The sequence below is a fragment of the Rattus norvegicus genome, chromosome 7 (genome assembly GCF_021556685.1).
Source record: "Rattus norvegicus strain SHRSP/BbbUtx chromosome 7, alternate assembly SHRSP_T2T, whole genome shotgun sequence".
Taxonomy (NCBI): Eukaryota; Metazoa; Chordata; class Mammalia; order Rodentia; family Muridae; genus Rattus; species Rattus norvegicus.
In genome coordinates this window covers 109110169-109129402 of record NC_141540.1, presented here as the reverse complement: position 1 = coordinate 109129402, position 19234 = coordinate 109110169, and the positions used below count along the sequence as shown (strand labels likewise).

The window sequence follows — 19234 nt, the reverse complement described above, 5'->3', positions numbered from 1 at the left end:
GGGCTCAGTGCCCAGCCAGTGCTGCTGAAATGGTAAGCTCCGGGTACAGTCAGCGACCCCGACACAAACAAAACAAAATAGAATAAAATAAAACAAATTAAAATGAAGGACAGAAAAGAAAAATGTTAGGTGGTAAGTGATAGAGAATGTAATGTTGTTCTCCTGTCCTTTAATTTATATGCACCGGTGAGAGAGCTCACCTTCACAAGCACAAACACCCAGGTAAATATCATCTCCTTAACTATAAAAACCAATCTCTAGTATTAGTGTCTTAGCAGAAGGATTTTGAACTTAAAGTAAAAAGTGTGGTTTATAAGAGGTTTTACTTATAAATCTCCCATTCTCTGATTTAAAAAAACATTTCCATTGCAAAGTTCTATTAGCAGAAGGACAAGACTTGCTACAGAGTGGGAGAAAATATTTCCAAATTTCCAAACCATCTATTCAACTAAGGATACTGTTTAGAAAGTGAAAAATAGAGCCATAGAAAACAACTAAAAAAAGCCAAATCTCTTAAAATTCAACATTTTATATTCAATTAAATCCAAACATAAAATGGAGAATAGGCATGGACAGCTATTTCACTGAAGAGGATACACAGATGGTAAATATAGACTTTAAAAAACGTAACTTCATTTGCTACTGGAGAGATGCAGGATAAAACAGTAATGCATGGCTGCTCCCCCATCAAAAGAGTCAAAATCTAAACTAGGGGAAACATCAAAGGCAGAGGCAGCTGCTGGCCATGCCAGAAAACATCTCAGAAGACAGTTTGGTAATGTCTCTTAAAAAAAAGAACAGTTATACCTACAATCCAGAATCTGTGGAGCTGAATATTTTCCCTAGAGAAATATAGCTCTATGTACACACACACACACACACACACACACACACACCGTGTGTTTGCAAAAACTCATGGCACGTGAAAATTTTGTCAGGTTTATTTCAGTGTTCACAAACTGGCAACAACCACAGATCCTTTGGCATTTGAAAGGTTAAACAAGCCACTGTCTATCAAGACTGGAATGCTGGGTACCCAAAATGGAAGACAAGGAACATTGACATAATATGACCTCAACATTTTATCACAGATGGGAAGGGGCTTACTAATCCTTTCCTCTCTCTGTGTGACTATGGAAAATTGATGGTTGTTGAAAGAGGGGCATCACTCATTTTCTTCAATAGCTTAGTTATTGAGAAGCTTCATTGCTCCAGTAAATTAATTGCCACCTGCACTTGGGCAAGAAACTCATTAAAGGAAGTGGGCCACACAGAAAGAAGAAACAGAAGTAGGAGCGGGTCTCCTTGAGAATGGGTCTAGCAGAAAAGGGTGATGAGAGAAAGAAATGGCAGGGCAAAAAAAAAAAAGAATAAATTCATTATAAAGAAGAAACTCTCAAGAAATTAAGAATCTCTAAAAGACCAAACCTCAAAGGGTTTGCAGACTTTGTGATTCCATCCATGTACAAGCTGGTTTTGAACTGGATACATTACACATTTGCAGAATAGACTTGTGGCTGCCAAGAGGGTTATTGTGAAGGGCATGAGAGAAGCGTCCTTAGGAAGGACAACAAGAGGCATTCTCCCAAGGATCGAACCATTCCTTTTGGTACTGTGGGAGTGGATATCTGAACCCAGACTGGGGATCAAATTGCATATAAGTAAACACACGTGTAGAGTTAAAACTACAGCATAGGAAAGAGGTCGGTGGGTGGCTTCACTGTCAACATTCGACTGTGAGACTTTACCACAACCCTGAAAGTCATTATCATTGAAGGAAAATAGTTAGGAGACACAGGGAAATCTCTGTATGTGAGGCTACAATTATGTATATGAATCTGTAAGTATATAAAAAATTACAGTTTAATTAAGGCAATCTTTGAGGAAAAGCCATATGGTTTTCCAGCTGAAGTCAGTGTGTGTCCTGAGCTGACATTTGAAGCTCAGCTCTGAGGTTGTCATCCTGTGTCTGGGAGTGCACCTGCCTCCAGCTGCTCCTGGGAAACTCTGAGCACTGGAGTTTTGCAGGAGGCAGCAATGCCAGCCCTGGAGCAAAGCCTACTACAGGCCGTTTTTCTCCAGTCAGAATTCTGGTCAAAGGCTTCAGTGCTCTTGGCTACTTTGCTGCAGGGCTCGAGGCTTCTAGGTTTCCTAGCCACCGTGCCTGCAGGAGTTTTCTTCAGACTGGTGCAGAAGACATTTGAAATGGGTTTCCCAGTTGGAGAGGTCATCCTACTCATCCTTTGCCTGAAGTCATGTATGCCAAGGCAAAAATCTTCAACTTTCTCCACAAGGGGCCTTCACTCCTGCTCTCTGTGTAGAAAGTGCTATTTTGGATTAAATAACCAGATTTGGAGCTGTTTGGACAGCCAGTTCTGGATAAAGGAAGCTGGATGAGTGAAGCCCAACTTTCTTTGTTTAGAAAGAGCCGATTCAGATCGTGCATCTATTGAGTGGGCTCGGATATGTGAGTTTACCTCTGCTTTTCCATCCACCATCTCTGAGGCATGCTGATGGCCAAAGATCATAAAAGGTAAAACAAATTATGGTCTTTTACGTGGCAGTCAGTTCAGGCTTCCAAAATGAAACACGGTATTTTTGGTGCAGAAAACAAAAGAGATTCACCTCTACTGATTACCAAAATCTGAGAGGCTCCATAGCAAGTAACCAGTTGCTTTAGGGCCCAGTATGGGCTTTCTTTTGACTTGTAAATGGGGCCTTCTCACCCCCTCCTAAGAGATTCTCTTCCCCTCTTCCAACTAATATTCCTTTTTCTTTTCTCTTCCCCTCTTTCCTTCTCCTTCTTCCTCTTTTCTTCTCTTTTCCTTCTTTTCTCCCTTCTCTCTATCTTCCTGTCCTTTCTCCTCCCTTCCCTCCCTCACTCCTTCCCTCTTTGCCTCCCTTCTTTTTTTTCTTCCCCTGGAGTCTGTCTATCCAAGTATGCCTGGGACTTGTTATGTACTTTAAGTTGGCCTACAAGTAGTGAACTGGCCCAGTTTCCTGTGCATTGCAAGCCTGCATGATTACTCCAGGCGTCTATTTCTCTCTTCTTCAAAAGCAGCAATTTTTACCAGACTTTAACCTCCAACCCATGTTAGGTTTTAATTCTCTCTGTGAATCCTGTTGACAACTACAGTACCTGGATGGGTTGACATTTCAGTATATGATTTGAGGAGAATCTCAGTCCACAGCAGCTCCCTTGGAGAAGTTATCTGGCATGTAGTGAACAGTCAGAATATGGAGGCATTTATCATTCAATTATTTTTAATACTCTGGCAGTAAATAGCAGGATTAAGTGAATTATCATTACCTAAGCAAAAGAGGAAATTTTCATATAATAAGAAAATGTTATCTTTCACATACAGGTTGGGAACGAAACTGGCTTTCAGGAAGTTTCTAGAAATGAAAAAGTAAAGCAGTATCTCTTCCTCTCTCTTCCTATCTCCTGTACACACACCTATGTTACACTCCCCTCCCCTCCCTATGGTATTCAGTGGCAAAGACTGCCATGTTTACTGCCCTCAGGATGCTCTTGTGAAGACCTGGCCTAAACTCACTCACTTGCTGGTCGAATTCCACACGTTCAATGAGAAAGGAAGCTTCTATGCTTGACCCAAGTCAACCCAGGTCTATACCTGGTCTGTGCCTACCAGTTAAGAGACCACAGCCTTTAAGAACCCAGGTGTGCGTTTTTATAGGGAAAACACAAAATGAAGACAAAACCTTTTTCAGATAGCGATTCTCTTAAAGTAGTTTTTCTCTTATAGGATGTATGTGCTTGGGAATGGGTGGGTAGAAGGTCATGATGATACTCACAGAGCTGGGATGATTTATACCTGACACCTCCCACTGTGCAAGATCTCCATATTGTTAGCAAAGTTCATTACAAAAAGGTACACAACATTCTCTCATCTCTGCCTCTCCTATTCTCTTGTTGAGTGGCTTTCTAGCTGGAGGCTGCTTTTGAAACACAACAAATTACCACAGGAGCAATTGTTCCAAGGAGTGGCAAACTGTCCAGTCGGTCTTCCAGTTTTGCAAAGCTAAGTTTTAATGGCTCCAAGCTGTCCCCTCTGCCTCAGGGCATCTCACTTCCACCTCCTAGAATTATCAAGGAATTATCAAGTTGCAGGAGAATGTTTAAGCTACTGGCTTCTTTGGCAACTACAATTATGGGCTCCCCCATCCCACTGTTTATTCTATACCTTGGTTCTTCCACATCAGGTATCTTGAGCTAGCTGAGTCAGCAATTCACACCAGCTGGAATGGTCCAGTGTCCTCTCACTCTGCACTGTCCTCATCCCAAGGCCAGGCATGATGACTTCTGTCAACACGTAGCAAAAATTCTAATGGAGAGTGCTCGAGTGGCCTGTCTATTTTAGAGGAAGAGATGGAAGGAACCTGCCCAGCTAACGAATAAGGCCTGATCTTCTGCAAAGCACTCCAGCTTAAAGCTGTAGACAGATGAGTAGCTTCCAGCAGGAGACCTTGGGTTTCTTATAGGCAAGTATCATGTGAAAACTCTATTATAAACCAAGGCAACTATCGGGCGCAAAGCGAATATTACTTCTGAAACCACTGAAAAACTTTGAACCTTGCAAGACAAAACCACTAAGAAATGCTGATTTACAAATTGACAGCCACTTCCATCTGGTCATAATAAGTAGAAAAAATAGAGGTAAAATCATGAAGATCTAGATGACATCTCTATTCAGAAGGTATCTTAAACACCTTAACGTCTGTGAGAATAAAAGTACTTTATGGAGATAATGTATACTAGTTAAGTAGGACTCTGGTAAGGAAGACATGTTCAAAGCAACAGCCATAATCTGCTTTCTAGGAGGTAAACACATAAACATGCACATTAACAGTTATGTATGTTGAAACAAGATATTGAGAATATATATATATGTATATATCTTTAAAATGCTCTACTTTCTTTATTTTTATAAAAGAATTTTATGAGTTTAATTAAGTGAAGTATGATTATGTCTGTTGCTTTAGTTAAGATTTATATCCCTGAACAAAAACACAATGATGAAAAAGACAAGGTGGAAATGAAAGGATTTATTTGACTTACACTTTCAGATCATCATCCATCATGCTCCTGAATTCAGGACAGGAACTCCATCAGAGCTGGAATCTGGAGGCAGAGGCCATGGTTGGTGTTGTTTACTGGTTTGCTTCCCATGGCTTGTTCTGTTTGTTTCCTTATAGAACCCAGGACCCCAGCCTGGGGATAGCAGTACACACCCTGGGCTGGGCCCCCCTCCCAAGAGATCACTAGTTGAGAAAATGACTTACAGCTGGATCTCATGGAGACATTTTTCTTAACCGAGGCTCCTTACTTTCTGGTGGCCCTAGCTTGTGTCAAGTTGACATACAAAACCAGCCAGTACAATCTATGTTTCTTTTAAGCCTATTTAGCCTCCTTTCCTTCCCATACATTCCTTCTTGATTTATGCTTTTTTTTAAACTCCCGTAAGGATTATCCTTTCTGTCTCCCCCTGAAGCTATCAGCTGTCTATAGTTCCTCAGTTAGGGGTGGAGTGTAGCTAGAATATTGACTGGCTTGAGCCTTTGCAGATCTTAAGCAGGAAACAATAGTTGCTAAGTTCATGACTGCAGTGACTTGTCAAGTCAGAAGACAGAGGGTTGTTCTGTGTTCTATAACTGCAGCTCTTAGACTCTCTCTCCCTACTTCTTGAGAATTGAAGGTAGTGATGATATAAATATATATATATATATATATATATATATGTATACATATATACATATATTATATGTCCCACATGCGGCTGAGCACTCATTCCACTGACATGGATATGTGAACAAAGAAATAATTTAAATTCTCAAAATCTCAGTCACCTTGCTTTAAAATCGAGTGTAGCCCATGCCTCCTAAAGGTGGTTATATTAAATAATTTCTGAGAAGTGCCTCTCACATGTCCTAGTGCATACAAAGTAAGCATTCAGTAAATTCTGGAGACTATGACGGTGATGATATTTATTAATTCATAGCAGTTAGTGATCACTAGGTACTGGTCTAGGTGCTGAGGTCATGAGGCAGTGAGCTTGATGCTTGTTATACAAACTCATGGGTTTCCAGGAAGCAGAGATGAGATGCATTCATCAACCTTTATTGAGGGGACACCTGCCAGGTACCAATAAACTGCTGTACATATTGACGTAATTAAAACAGCTTGTCCTTGATAACAGAGGCAGTAAAGTCTAGGGGAGGAGACAGGTACTAAATAATTCTCTGCACGATATCCCGAGAGAATTTTCTGTCCACTGGATGAACAGGCCTGGGAAGTCCTGGGGGAGCTAACTTGAGGGAGAGATTAGGAATTTTATGAGAATCCACTGAACAGGTTTGGAGGGCCGTCACTCTACACTGTAGACACCGTGATGGATAGTGTAGCAACGGGACACGGGATGAGAGTTGGAAAGAGATATTCAGGAAGCTATGGCGTAGGGACATCTGAATTCATCTGGATTTGAGAAAGTGGTATGGCCCCACAAAGCTCCTCAGAGGAAATGGCTTTGTGTAAAAGAAGATGTTCTCCCAATAGATGTTAAGGCAGAGTGAGCATAAGTACTGGGGTCCAGTTCAGTGGGCAGAAAAAGGAGCATGGATAGATAGTAAAGACTAGTGAGCAAAGACTATAGAAGAGAAACTCCTAGAGACATTCCATAACACAAGAGACCAAGACACAGTCCCAGCCCAAGCTTGCGTGGAGAAGAAAACAGAGTCATTGTGCTTTCTCTGTGTAAAGAAGGGAAGAAAAGTGGGTGAAATTGCTGACACTGACATGATCTTAACCAAGCTGACTCTTAGGGAAGAGAAAACACCCCTGTGTCTGGAGACTTAAGTCCATCAGTGTGTGTGTGTGTGTGTGTGTGTGTGTGTGTGTGTGTACTTGCCAGAGGACAACTTCAGGTTTTCCTTCTCAGCAGCCACCACTCTCTCTTTTCCTTTGAGATATAGTCTTTCACTGGTAATGTAATCTAAGTCTTAAGTACATCATTTCCATAAGCAGAAATCGCAGAAGATGGAACTATTGGTACCTGTGATGTGTCTTCAAACAGAATCAAGAAGAGACTCAAGAGAGTCTCAGCAGCAGCCACAGAGAAGGAGGCATGAAGAAGTGAAGATAAGTGCTCTCAGAGAGAACTGATTTCAGGTTTTATCTTTTTAAAGTTCTGCACCTGCAGTTTAATCTTTTATACTTGAATAGTTAAAATAACATTAATCCATACATAAATGAAAGTAGAGGATGGCTTAATTTTTTCATGTGTCAGATAATGAACTATACGCAAGAATCTAAGAAAGTGAAGGAGAAACTGGGGTCATGCTGCTCTCTTAGTTTTTAATACGGATTTGTATTAGATCCCTTGGTGCTGTGGCTATTGGCATTTGTTGAGCGGTACTAACTTAGTGTTGAGATCTGAACTCTGGTCCTTGGGATCGGGCAACGAGCACTCTTAACTGTGCGGCCATCTCTCTTGCCCCCAAAGGAACACTGTACTTGTGAAAATGTTCAATGACTTTAGAAATTTGTAACAGGAATTTAGATTGGGGTGGGGCATTTGGTGATGTCTGGAACTAGGTTATTATAGTGGTATGGGGAAAGGCATATGGGTATTAAGTGAGTGCCTGTCAAGAAAGTTACTCATTGTCTAGGATTCACAGAATTGCAATATAGCTGAGGACTCAGTTAATGGACTATGAATAATGCTGAGGGCAAGATACTGATTAGGTCAGGAAAGAACTCTTTTAAGATCATTCATTTCAAGCATCTAAATCTGGGATTGGGAAGGGACTTAGTGGGTAAAGTGTTCACTGTGCAAGCATAAGAAGCTGACTCAGCATCACCAGAACCCACACAAAAGTCCTATTTGGTAGTGCATGTTTACAATGCCTGTGCTCCTGTGACGAAATGACAGAAGAAGACTGGAGCTTACTAGGACAAATCCATAATGCCACTGGTTTTTCCTATGAAGGTTTATTATTTTCCAAGAACCACAACTCCCAGCATTCCAGGAAGTTACCTTGTCCTTGGGCTAGTGGGGCTTACAGGTTAAAGGTAGGTCTTAAACAGGTGAAAGACAAAGAGATTTGGATGGGACCATCGTCTTTAACAAACCTCCATGGCCTACAGTTAACTGGTGCTTGTGAAATGTGTTTAATAGAAAAGGCCGTTGGATAATAGATGATCGAAAATAAAGGTCCCTTGACCATGTGATTGCTTTATATGCTCTTAAAATGCTGTTGCGGTAGCCAAGGTGGTCATGGCAACAACTCTGAAGTCAATAAACATGGGGAAGATCAAATATGACTTCCAGAGTCATTGAAACGCCCTCCTCCTGAACTGTGTTGGGGCTGAAGCCTTTGAAATCCTTAAGCCTGAGGCTGCTGGGTGGTTCAGTCACATTGGTGCTTTGGCGCTAACTCTATAATTGCATAGGGAAGAGGTCATTTACAAGGAGGCCCCTGGGGAATAAACACAGCTAACTCTGTTACCAGGATGGTTTTAATGTGTGATCTGAGATGCAGGCACTCCTTGTGTAAAACAGGGTTCATTCCCATCGCACTGTTTACAACTTGATGAACCTTAAGAGCCATTCCAAACTTTTCTTGGAAAATACTTGGCCTTAGAGAAGCAGTGTGACCCTTACTGATGTAGTGTGGGGAAAGCCTGGGGTGTTTTAGATTCTCACTGTGCCGCCATATCTTATGGCAAGTCAGGAGTAAGTCTCAACTTCTGACTTAGTAAGTGCTGGTTTAGTAATATAAATCTGTCATCTTTCAGCTTCCAGAAAAGCCTGCCTTCTAGAAAACATAGGACTACAATTAGAGTTTTATGAATCTTTTAAAATCTTGCTTAATTTTAGATGTATTTTTCAAGGAAAGAGTAAAAGTAATGATTTTTCTTTTTTGTTTTATTTATTGAAGTGGTTCGTTAACATTTCATGCATGTGTGTGTTTCATTCGGATTGTTCACCCACACTCTCCCCTGCCTCCTCCCTGCTTCAACCCCAACACCTCGGTACAAGTCCCTTTTCCACATTCATGCATTTATTTCTGTTTTGTTCGGAGATATAGTGAATTTGGTCAGGGATTTCTGGTGTGACCTTAGGTTAGGAAGGCTCTATTGGAGCCATGTAGGCTCAGTGTGGATCACAGCACTGGTGGCAGTGACTCCCCAGTACCCAGAGTTTGTCATTACCCCTTAACATAAGAAAGATACATAGAGATTATAAAGGCCAGAACTACACTGACACAATGAACGTCAAGTGATTTAGTGATTACAAACCTAAGACTCTCAAATCTTACTGATAAACAGAGAGACAGTCCCAGAGTTGGATCACTCCCATATTGTGGGATAAATGGACCCTTTGGAAAGGGACATCTAAACCCAGTTCTGCCAGGAGTCACAGAGATGGGCTCATAGTAAATAAGCTTAGATTAAAAACTTTAACATACCCAAGGATACACTGAAAGCGATAGCAGAAAAAGCAAGATGTTTAGATTTTTCAGACTGTATATATGTGTTAGAAATTAAGCATAGATTATATTTACATTTATTTTTACATTTTAAAAATTAAAAATAAATAGCAATGAACATAAAGGAGACAGAATGAATTTCTCTGTATGAAAAGTCATGCATTTTTACAAAAGAACCAAGTAGAACTTCCAGAAGTGACAAATGTCACTGGAAACAAAATCCCAATGGACATATTAGATAGGTACAGAATTGAAAAATAATTAGGAAGCTGGAAGACTAAACCGAGCACATTCACCCATAATGCAACACAGAAAAATACTAAAACTGAGAGCAGGAGATAATGAAAATAAAAATGAACCACCTAACTTTAGTCTGAGTAGGGTAGAGGCGATTGGAAAAGATGCAGGAGAGACAGCAGGTGTACATTGTTCACGTTGGTAAATCACAGCAACGTTGACCAGAAAGCACAACCAAGTCCCAAGTGAGCACTTTGTACTTGATTTGTTGTGTATATACCGATTTGCTTTATAGAATGGGTAAACCCAAGACCAAGCAGGGAATATATATTCTTCAACAGTTTAATTGGAGCCAAACAAATCTATTGGTCCATAACTGAGCAGCACAAAGAATGAATGGTGTACACACTATTCTATCTGCCTTCAATATAATCAACTTAGTACTGAGTCCAACAAAATTACGTAGTTACTAAAATTGCGAGAATGTTTTTGCGCTAAGGTTCTCACCGATGGATCATGAATAACTCTAAATGTATGATGTATTTCTGTCACTAAGACTTAGTGTGTCAGTATGAAAGATCTGGGGCATGAGGGGGGTCTCTCCTCAGGTAATTTCTGCTCATGGCTATGTTAGTTAAGAAAATGTTTATACTGCAGCTGAACTAAATTATTTGGAAGTGTATAAAGTAGTTGTTCCTAGTAAATGCATTATCTTGGGTTAGCTAATTAGATCCTCTGTGCCAATTTTCTCATTCATAAAATGGGGACTATAATAATGCCAGATCTCTGTATATAAATTGTAATTTTCAGGATCAGGTGTGGGAGGAGATGGAGAAGTACAGAGGGTCAGGAAATTGGATGGAGGTGTGTAGCAGTGGGGGAGGGCATCTGGGAGTAAGCACTAGAAAGTCCCAAATGCCAGGGAAGCGAGAGGTTGCCATGACCCCATGGGAATGACATTAGCCAAAATATCCAACAAAGGGGAGAAAGAACTTGTAGAGACCATATCCAGTGGAGAGACATGACCTACTGGTTGAGGGATGGGGCCACCCACCGACCTCAGAAATTTTAATCCAGAATTGTTCTTGTCTAAAGGAAATGCAGGGACAAAGAGTGGAGCAGAGACTGAAGGAAAGGCCATCCAGAGACCCCAACTAGGGATCCATCCCATATTCAGACACCAAACCCAGACACTATTGCTGATACCAAGAAGCACAAGCTGTCCCCTGAGGGGCTTTGCCAGAACCTGACCAATGCTGATGCAGAAACTCAATACCCAACCATCAGATTGCGCCTGGGAATTCCAATGGAAGAGTTATCCTGAGGTGTGAAGGAGATGAACGATATTGCAACCCCATAGGAAGAACAACAATAACAATTAACTGGACTCCCGAGAGCTCCCAGGGACTAAACTACCAACCAAAGAATACACATGGAGGGACCCATGGCTCCAGCTATGTATGTAGCAGAGGATGGCCTTAGCTGGCATCAGTGGGAGGGGATGTCCTTAGTCCTGTGGAGGCTTCATGCTGAAGCATAGATGGATGCTAGAGGGGAGAGACAGGAGTTGCTGGATGAATGGGAGAAGCACTCTCATAGTGGTGGAGGGGGTGAGATAGGGGGTTTGCAGAGGCCAGAAAGGGGGATAACATTTAAAATGTAAATAAATAAAATAAACAATAAAAAATTCTCATGATACTGTTTCTCTCTTGGTCTGCTTAGTTTTTCTATAGCAAACGTACACAAGACCAAGTAGTTTGTAGAGTATAGGAACTAATTCAGCTCACAATTCTAAAGCCTAAGAAGCCTGAAAATGTGATGCCACAACTGCTTCACATTTGGAGAGGTTTCATCGCGTCATATCCTGACAAAGGGTGCATGCTAGGACAGCAATCATTCTAGACAGATAAAACTCTCTGTTTTCTGGTACCTTTAATGCAATTGTGGGATTAACTGTAACAACCTCCTCTAATCCCCATTGTTTCTCAAAAGCCTCAACTCCAAATGTCAATACAGTTGAAAATACAGTGGCTGTGTGGTTTTGTTTCAAGGGCATACTAAGTGATCAACCCTAGTCAACAGTTAGAGGATCTGCTAAGCGTATTCTATGGGACCTAGAGAAGAGAAGGAGTGGATACTATAGGAGGGCCTAGAGGCTTTGAGGTTTATTTTATATCGGACAAAATTTTGAAAAAAAAAAAAAGAAACCATTGGGGAAGGTTTTGTGAGAGAACATTGTCAGAAGCATAGGTGAACCTACCTGATTTTGCCACAATGTCATAATTCCGTGAATAATAAGTTTATAAGCTATATTGATTTTATTGGTTTTGTTTCACCAATTGGAGCAGATTTTACCTGGTAGGCATGGCTGAGAGTAATAACAAATTCTTTTTTTCCGAACTTAGTTACTAATATTAACTCTCAGCTTCAATGTGCTTCACACAATAATGTACACACACACACACACACACACACACACACACACACACACACACACACGTGTATATGTCTGTGTTTCAGAATTGCTACAAATGTGTTAAAGCAGTTTCTGAGTTCAGGGGGTCCATACAGACGATGGAGGTAGAAAATAAAGCAGATGTAAGGAAGTCTCAGTAGGGGACTACAGACATTTTGGGAATTGCAGACACAGAGATGTTTAGGGCATAGCATTGTCATATTCCTGTCTGAGTAGCAGGAAGTTCTTAGTGTCATATAAAGAGTCTGTGTTTCCCAGGTGGGAGAAACTGTACTTGAGCTAAGTCCTTCATCCTAGGGATAATGGCTGTGCTCCTTCACTTTTGGTGATCTTTCTAAAGGAGGCTCATAATGAGTGACTGAGTAACAGGTCAATATGCCTGCCATGTTCCAGTCTTGGGCTTTTTCTATAGTCCCAAATGAGTGGTGTTCACGATTAATCAGTTTGGTATTGGTATCCGCTCAGTAACTTCAAGAATATAGGTCATCTGATATTATTTTGATACCCATATGGATCTATGTATTACTGAGGAAATTTGAGAATAGGTGGTGATATATTATTTTCATAAGTAAGTCGCTTATCAATCTGTATTCCTGGGATTATGCTGTACAGATGCTCATTGATCACTTATACAAAAGAAGTGGTCATTCTCTCAGCACATCAAAATGAAGCTAATATACTGATGTATATTCAGGACAAGACATAGTTGGAAAGGTGCTTGTGGTGGTTTGAATAAGAATGGCTCCCACAGAATCATGTGTTTGAATGCTTGACCCATAGGGAGTGGCGCTATTAGGTGATTTGAGTGTGGCCTTGTTGGAGGAAGTGTGCACTATTTTATGGCTACGAGCCTATAGGGGACAAGAAGTGGAATATGGTGGTTTAAATAGGAATGGCTCCCCATTGGTCCATAGGGAGTGGCACTAATAGGAGATGTGACTTTTTTGGAGTGGATGTGGCCTTGTTGGAGGATATGTCACTGGGAGGGATATACTTTGAGATCTCAGATGCTCAAACTACGCTTAATGTGACATTAATTCTGCTGCCTTTGGATCAGTTGGTAAAACTATTGGCTCCTCCAGCACTATGTCTGTCTGCACACTGTCATGCTTTGGCCATCAGGATAATGAGACTCTAAGTCAGCACTAATTAAATCTTTTCCCCTTATAAGAGTTGCCTTGGTCTGTACAGCCACCAAACCCAGGCACTATTGCAGATGCCAAGAAGTGCATGCTGACAGGAGCCTGATATAGCTGTCTCCTGAGAGGCTGTGCCAGAGGTTGACAAATACTGAGACAGATGCTCGTAGCTTCCATTGAACTGAGAATGGGATTGATTCCCAATGGAGGAGCTAGAGAAAGGACTGAAGGAGCTGAATGGGTTTGCAACACCATAAGAAGAACAACAATATCAACCAACCAGACCTCACCCCCCTCCCCTAGAGCTCACAGGGACTAAACCACCATCCCAAGAGAACACAGGGATGGACCTATGGTTCTGTCCACATATGTAGCAGAGGATAACCTTGTCGGGCATCAATGGGAGGAGAGACCCTCGGTCAGGTCAAGGTTGGATACCCCAGTGTAGGGTAACGTCAAGGTGGGGAGGTGGGAGGGAGTAGGTGGGTGAGGGGAGCACCCTCATAGAAGTAGGAGTGGGGGATGGGATATCCAGTTTGTGGAGGGGAAACAGGGAAAAGGATAACATTTAAAATGTAAATAAAAAATCCAATAAAACAAAAAAAAAGATGAACAACAAAAAAAAAAAAAAGAGTTGCCTTGGTCATAGTGTCTCTTTACAGCAATAAAATCTCTAACTAAGACTCTTCTGGTCCATGAAGTAACCTAAAGGAGGAGGCCACAACTCCCACATAAGTTCTTTACAGTGGCACACACAGGACACAGTTAGACAAAGTGCTACAATGGAATGTAGATGGATGGTTGGTAGAGTATGCTATTTTCTTTCGTCGTGGGGAATTTCCAGAAAAATGAAGGTACGGTACAGACTTGTAAACCATCGAATTCGGAGATGGGAGGCATGGCCAGTTGAAGTGAGCAGACTGGTCACAAGGATGGCAAGTTCTGAAAAGAAATGAGCTAGGAAACAAAGTAACATTCACTGGCTCATTGTTTCAATCTGTGCCACTTTAAAATAAGGATGATTCAGTGTTAATTGGTAAATGTTTAAACATGCAAACTATAAAGCATAAAGGAAATGGATCATGACAGAAAAAAGAACTCCCCAATGTAGTTCTTTCATCCATACAGTGGCGTATGAAATGTATCCAGTGGGGCTATTGTGAGGAATATATGAGCTCATATATGAAATACACCTCAAACAAATGAGTTGATAGTGAATTTTAGTAAATTCAATTAACTACAATGTGTTCACGTATTTTGGATGCTAAGGTGTCAGGTACTCCTTGAGGTATTCGCTGTGTGTGCATTGTCATTTATGTGTATAGCTGTGGTCCTATTGCTTATACAAACTTAGACGGGTTGTATGCTTTTGTGGTGTCTTCTGCTATAATTTTCAATCTACTTTGGGAGCTCTGTTTTACATTCAATTCCCCGGGTGTCAGTTCATCTCCTGTACTTTTCTCTTGGCTTCCTTCTTATTGTTTTGCTTTTGCAAAACAAGAGTTTTTTTTTTTGAATTAAACAATTTTGGTCATAATGGGCTGCTTGTTCTCAGAGCCAGACAGCCCATGGTTTTGTCCTGGAGACTCTTGGGCATTGTCAGGAAGGAGTTACTTCACTTGAATCTTTCTGCTGTCTGTATTTCTCTTCTTGGAGAAAGAAGGCATATCACTCCTAATTGAGTGACATCATTCATGGCATAATAAAGAGTGATGGGAACAGGTTATGAAAAACAAGTTAGTATGCTACCATATAGGACTTTAATTATCTGTTTTCCTAACAGATTTCCAGAAGGGTCTGTAGGGTTAAAACTAAAAAGCATATATTTCCTGAAGCTCTCATCACCTCTGCTCAAGAGTTCTGACTTCTCATTTGGCTTATCTTTTATCAAAATCAGAGAATTTCTCAGCCAGAAGGATCCACAACCATAGCAACATGGAAACCAAAGGTTTGAATATATGAGGATGCTATACTCAAATGAGTTCCTAAAATATACAATGAATATTTCTAAAGATATTTGTGCCCAATGCTACCCTTACATTTAAAAGACATTTTATTCTGCTTAGAACAGAGTTATCATCTTATTTAACATGAAAATTGAAGGAGTCACTTGTGACCCATGTGTCACCTTATTTTCTTCAGTCTCAGTCTCATTTGGAAAATTTATAAATATAGTAAGTTACACAAATAATGTGAAGACTAAAGGTGATGTTACATCCTAGAAACAAGGGAGCAGTTTTTAAAAGTTTATTCTTCAAAATAGCCTGAGTGTTGTGTTTGTGTTTATAAAAATGTTTGTATATGGTCTTGTTAAATAATCCCTAGTCAATCTATATTCACCACACATTTACCCATCTTTGCTTTCTCACAGGATATTGTTACTAAAACATAATACTATCAATCTCCTCAAAACAGTGGGTCATTCTTCTGACACCTTGAACTAGTGCAGTGTTAATTTATGACCTTAGCAGAAGGCGGTAGAATATAACTGGGTAGTCTGAAGACCAAAATTTCCACACTTCTACTCCTGAGCCTCTGTCCTGTAGGCTACCTGAGGGTAAGGAGGCAGTCTCCCCTTTTGCCTTGCTTTGGGTATTGCTAAATTCTTTCCAGCTTCTGACAAGTATAAGTTGTCAATCAGAAGTCAACCAGTCTAGTTATCTTTCATGCTGTGGTAAAAACCATACCGAAAAATCATGTGTGGCAGAAAAATGTATTTTGGCTTATGGTTCCAGGGGAATGAGAGCCTCCATCACAACAGAGAGACATGGCAACAAGCATCCGGTATGGAAGCAAGAGCTGGAAGTTAAAAGCTCGCATCTCTACCACAAGCATGAATCAGAGAAAGTAGATTGGAATTAGCATGATGTTTTAAAGTTTTAAATCCCACCTCTAGTGATGTACTTTCTTAGGTAAGGTCAAACCCCCAGGGATCAAGTGTTCAAGTACCAAAGCCTGTGGGGAATATTTCTCATTTGAACCATCACAGTAGCCACGAGGAATGATAAATCAATGTGCTTTCTAAAGTTCTCATTACCTCTGCTGAGGCAGAGTGGAAGTGGCATTGAAAGCAGAGATGATGGAATTCATGAATCCATACAAGTCACTAGGCAAAGCCTCCTGGAGGCCTGCCTGTTTGCAGGTGCAGCTGTTCTCAAATCTAAGAGCCTAGGAATCTGGAGTAAGCAGTGACACATTGCCACCCAGGTGTCCTTAGAAGATGGATGGCATTCAGCAGGGCCCTGTCTCTGACTCAAATTAATCAATTTGCTTAGGGAGAAGCCACGGCACAGATGGAGAGACAGTGAGGTGCCACAGTAGAGTCTGAACTTTGGAGGAGGAGCAATAGGTACACACAGTACTGACTCCCGAGCCCACTGTCTGAGGTTTCATGCAGCCTTGGTTTCTTCCTAGATAATCCTGGCACCAGCTCTCACAGTGCGGTGCAAAGATGCTCCTGCAAATTGGAGAACTTTAGAAATGGTCAAAGCATGGTCTGCCATAGAGCACCAATAAAAGAAGAGACACCCCTATTGGCCAGCAACTACTCTAGAAACTTTCTGAGGCATAGAAGGAAAGTAACATGCAGTAGACACCGTGATGAACATGTTTGTAAGCTGCCCCAATCTGCTGATGTGGATTCCTGTGATCATCTCCTTATTGTAGATGCTATTGCTGAAGCTTCCCTGTTGAGCACCTTCTCTCGTGTAGCACTGTTGGCTACCAAAGACTTTCCAAACCTACTAAGAATGTGTAATGACTTGTTTGCCAGGGAATCACAGGTCAAAACCATTTGCTTCTTATCTTTCCTTTCAAATTTTTAATATTTCATTATAGAAGGCATAAAACACTATTAAAATAGGATAACGACTACAAAGAACATCCCCGTAGTCACCTCCCAGTTTCAAGACTGGATCGTGGGAAATCTTCTTTTATCTTTTGCAGGGCATGGGCTATTGTTTGTAAATCCTTGCTCATATTAGTGAGTCTTCCGACATTCAATATCCCTATGAAGTTGCTTGATGCCTCTGATGAGTTTGAACCTGGAACTCTTTCTGTCTACCCCAGTATTTTTCACTCCTTCAGAAGCCTTTGATCCCAAAGCGTACTCTCCAACCCCCTGCTTTCTTGACACAGTCTACATCCTGGGTTCTCATTTCAGGGATACTAGCTTCCAGTGAGTATGATGCACCAAGTATCTGAGTCTAGCGAGATCTTTAACCTGAACCACTTCATTCAAATCTTGCAGAAACCTTACTGTGAGTTACATTCCATAAGGGGTTCCAGAACCATGTGACATGTCCTGCTGATAAATTAATAGCTGTAACAATACAACAATGTGCTGTAGGATTTCTGCAGGTGATGCAAAGCTATATGATAAGACTAACTTACCTCAAGGGACAGATGAGACAGTCAGAAAAAGAACTGCTATCCCTTTGGGGGATGCCTCCAACATTTCCCTACATTAGCATTCCCCACAGATATATACTCTCCATTCCCAGCTGGTCGGTGTTTGCTCTTTAAATTTTTAATCTCAGAACCCCCAAATTCTGACTTCATCTCTTGAATTCTTTTGGATTCTATTCACTGAACTATAAGCTTATATTATTCATTAATATGTTTTACTGTTTATATTGTGCATCTCATCACTCTATTAGACATTATGAATTTTACTCATCTATTACACAGATATTTCATAGTTTTCCACCCTCCCTCTTCTCATCAAACATAAGCTCCACAAGAACAGAAGGCTTTGTCTATTAGGTTCACAGTTTCTATCTTCAGATCTAGCATATAGCAAAGTTAGTCAGGTTTTAGAAGAATAGATAAATACTGAATGCAAAGTTTGCCAGAACATCCAGTTTTCATGTCTGGCATCATTGAATAATGAGTTTAGCTTTAAATTTCCTTGTAAGAAAGAGACAGAAAATGTAATGCTTATATTTGTCTTGTAAGCTTTTCTTTGGTGAATAAAAAATTATGCGAATACACTTGAAATTTTTAAATGTGAGAAGTAATTTGTTCGGGATCCAACTCTGATTAAGTCTCTAGTTTTGACCATGACAGTTAAAAATCCAGCTTTTAAATTAGTCTTCTCCTAACTAGAGCCAAGCACGTTGAATCATACTGCTTTAATCCCATTCTGGAGATTGGATTGTCATATTGGAAGGGAGATGATTTAAGGTCATGTGTCAGGTCCTTGTTGTGTTTCAGTTATGGGATAAGTGACAATGTTTTTGTATTCAGGGAGAAAGAGAAAGAAAAATAATTTTGTCTCCTCTGGCTCCAATTTCTCAGCAGTGCAGAGAAATGTTTCTGGATCTAGCACATCCTTGACAATACAATGGAAGTGTTTATCTCAACTCCTGTTCTCTACATGGTAGGCAGCTTTTGTATGATTTATCCAGGATGCAGGAAACTATCTCAGAGATGAGGAGTAAGCAAGCTCTCCAGTGATGCTGCCTTTATAGCTTGGAAGGACAAAGCATGGACTCTGCAGTTTACTTCTTGGAAAGGATATGGTATATATGACAGTTCACTGAGCTCTTTTCTCAAATGATGGACATTCCTGAATGACATGTATAGTTTTTAAAGTTCCAGAGTTAGATCAACCAACTGCAAACAGGATTATGATGTCTTCACACACCACAGTACATTCCAAAAACGGCAAGTGCTTCCTGAGTCAGGACTGCAGAGAATAGGAGAAGACCATGAGGTATTCATCAAAGAGCAAGAGCTCCTGAAGAAACAAGCCATGAGCTGATGTTGGTAGCAAATGAAAAGATATGTTTCATTTCAAGGCACCTGGAATCTTTTCTGGAAGGAACATAATCAAAGAATGAATAACTGGATTGCAGAAGTATCTAAATAT

General features: G+C 40.7%; 2 long non-coding RNA genes across 2 annotated transcripts; one reads left to right on the top strand and one right to left on the bottom strand.

The window, feature by feature from the left end:
* Positions 1 to 3724: 3724 nt before the first annotated feature.
* LOC148004831 (uncharacterized) lies at positions 3725 to 5982 on the bottom strand. The gene is made up of 4 exons (XR_015625655.1): positions 5869 to 5982; positions 5081 to 5143; positions 4206 to 4324; positions 3725 to 4101 (listed from the first exon to the last, which is right to left on the bottom strand). It is a non-coding gene; the product is annotated as an uncharacterized LOC148004831 (long non-coding RNA).
* Positions 5983 to 6277: 295 nt separating this feature from the next.
* LOC148004830 (uncharacterized) lies at positions 6278 to 11450 on the top strand. Its single transcript, XR_015625654.1, has 3 exons — positions 6278 to 6790; positions 7043 to 7186; positions 10843 to 11450. It is a non-coding gene; the product is annotated as an uncharacterized LOC148004830 (long non-coding RNA).
* Positions 11451 to 19234: the final 7784 nt, after the last annotated feature.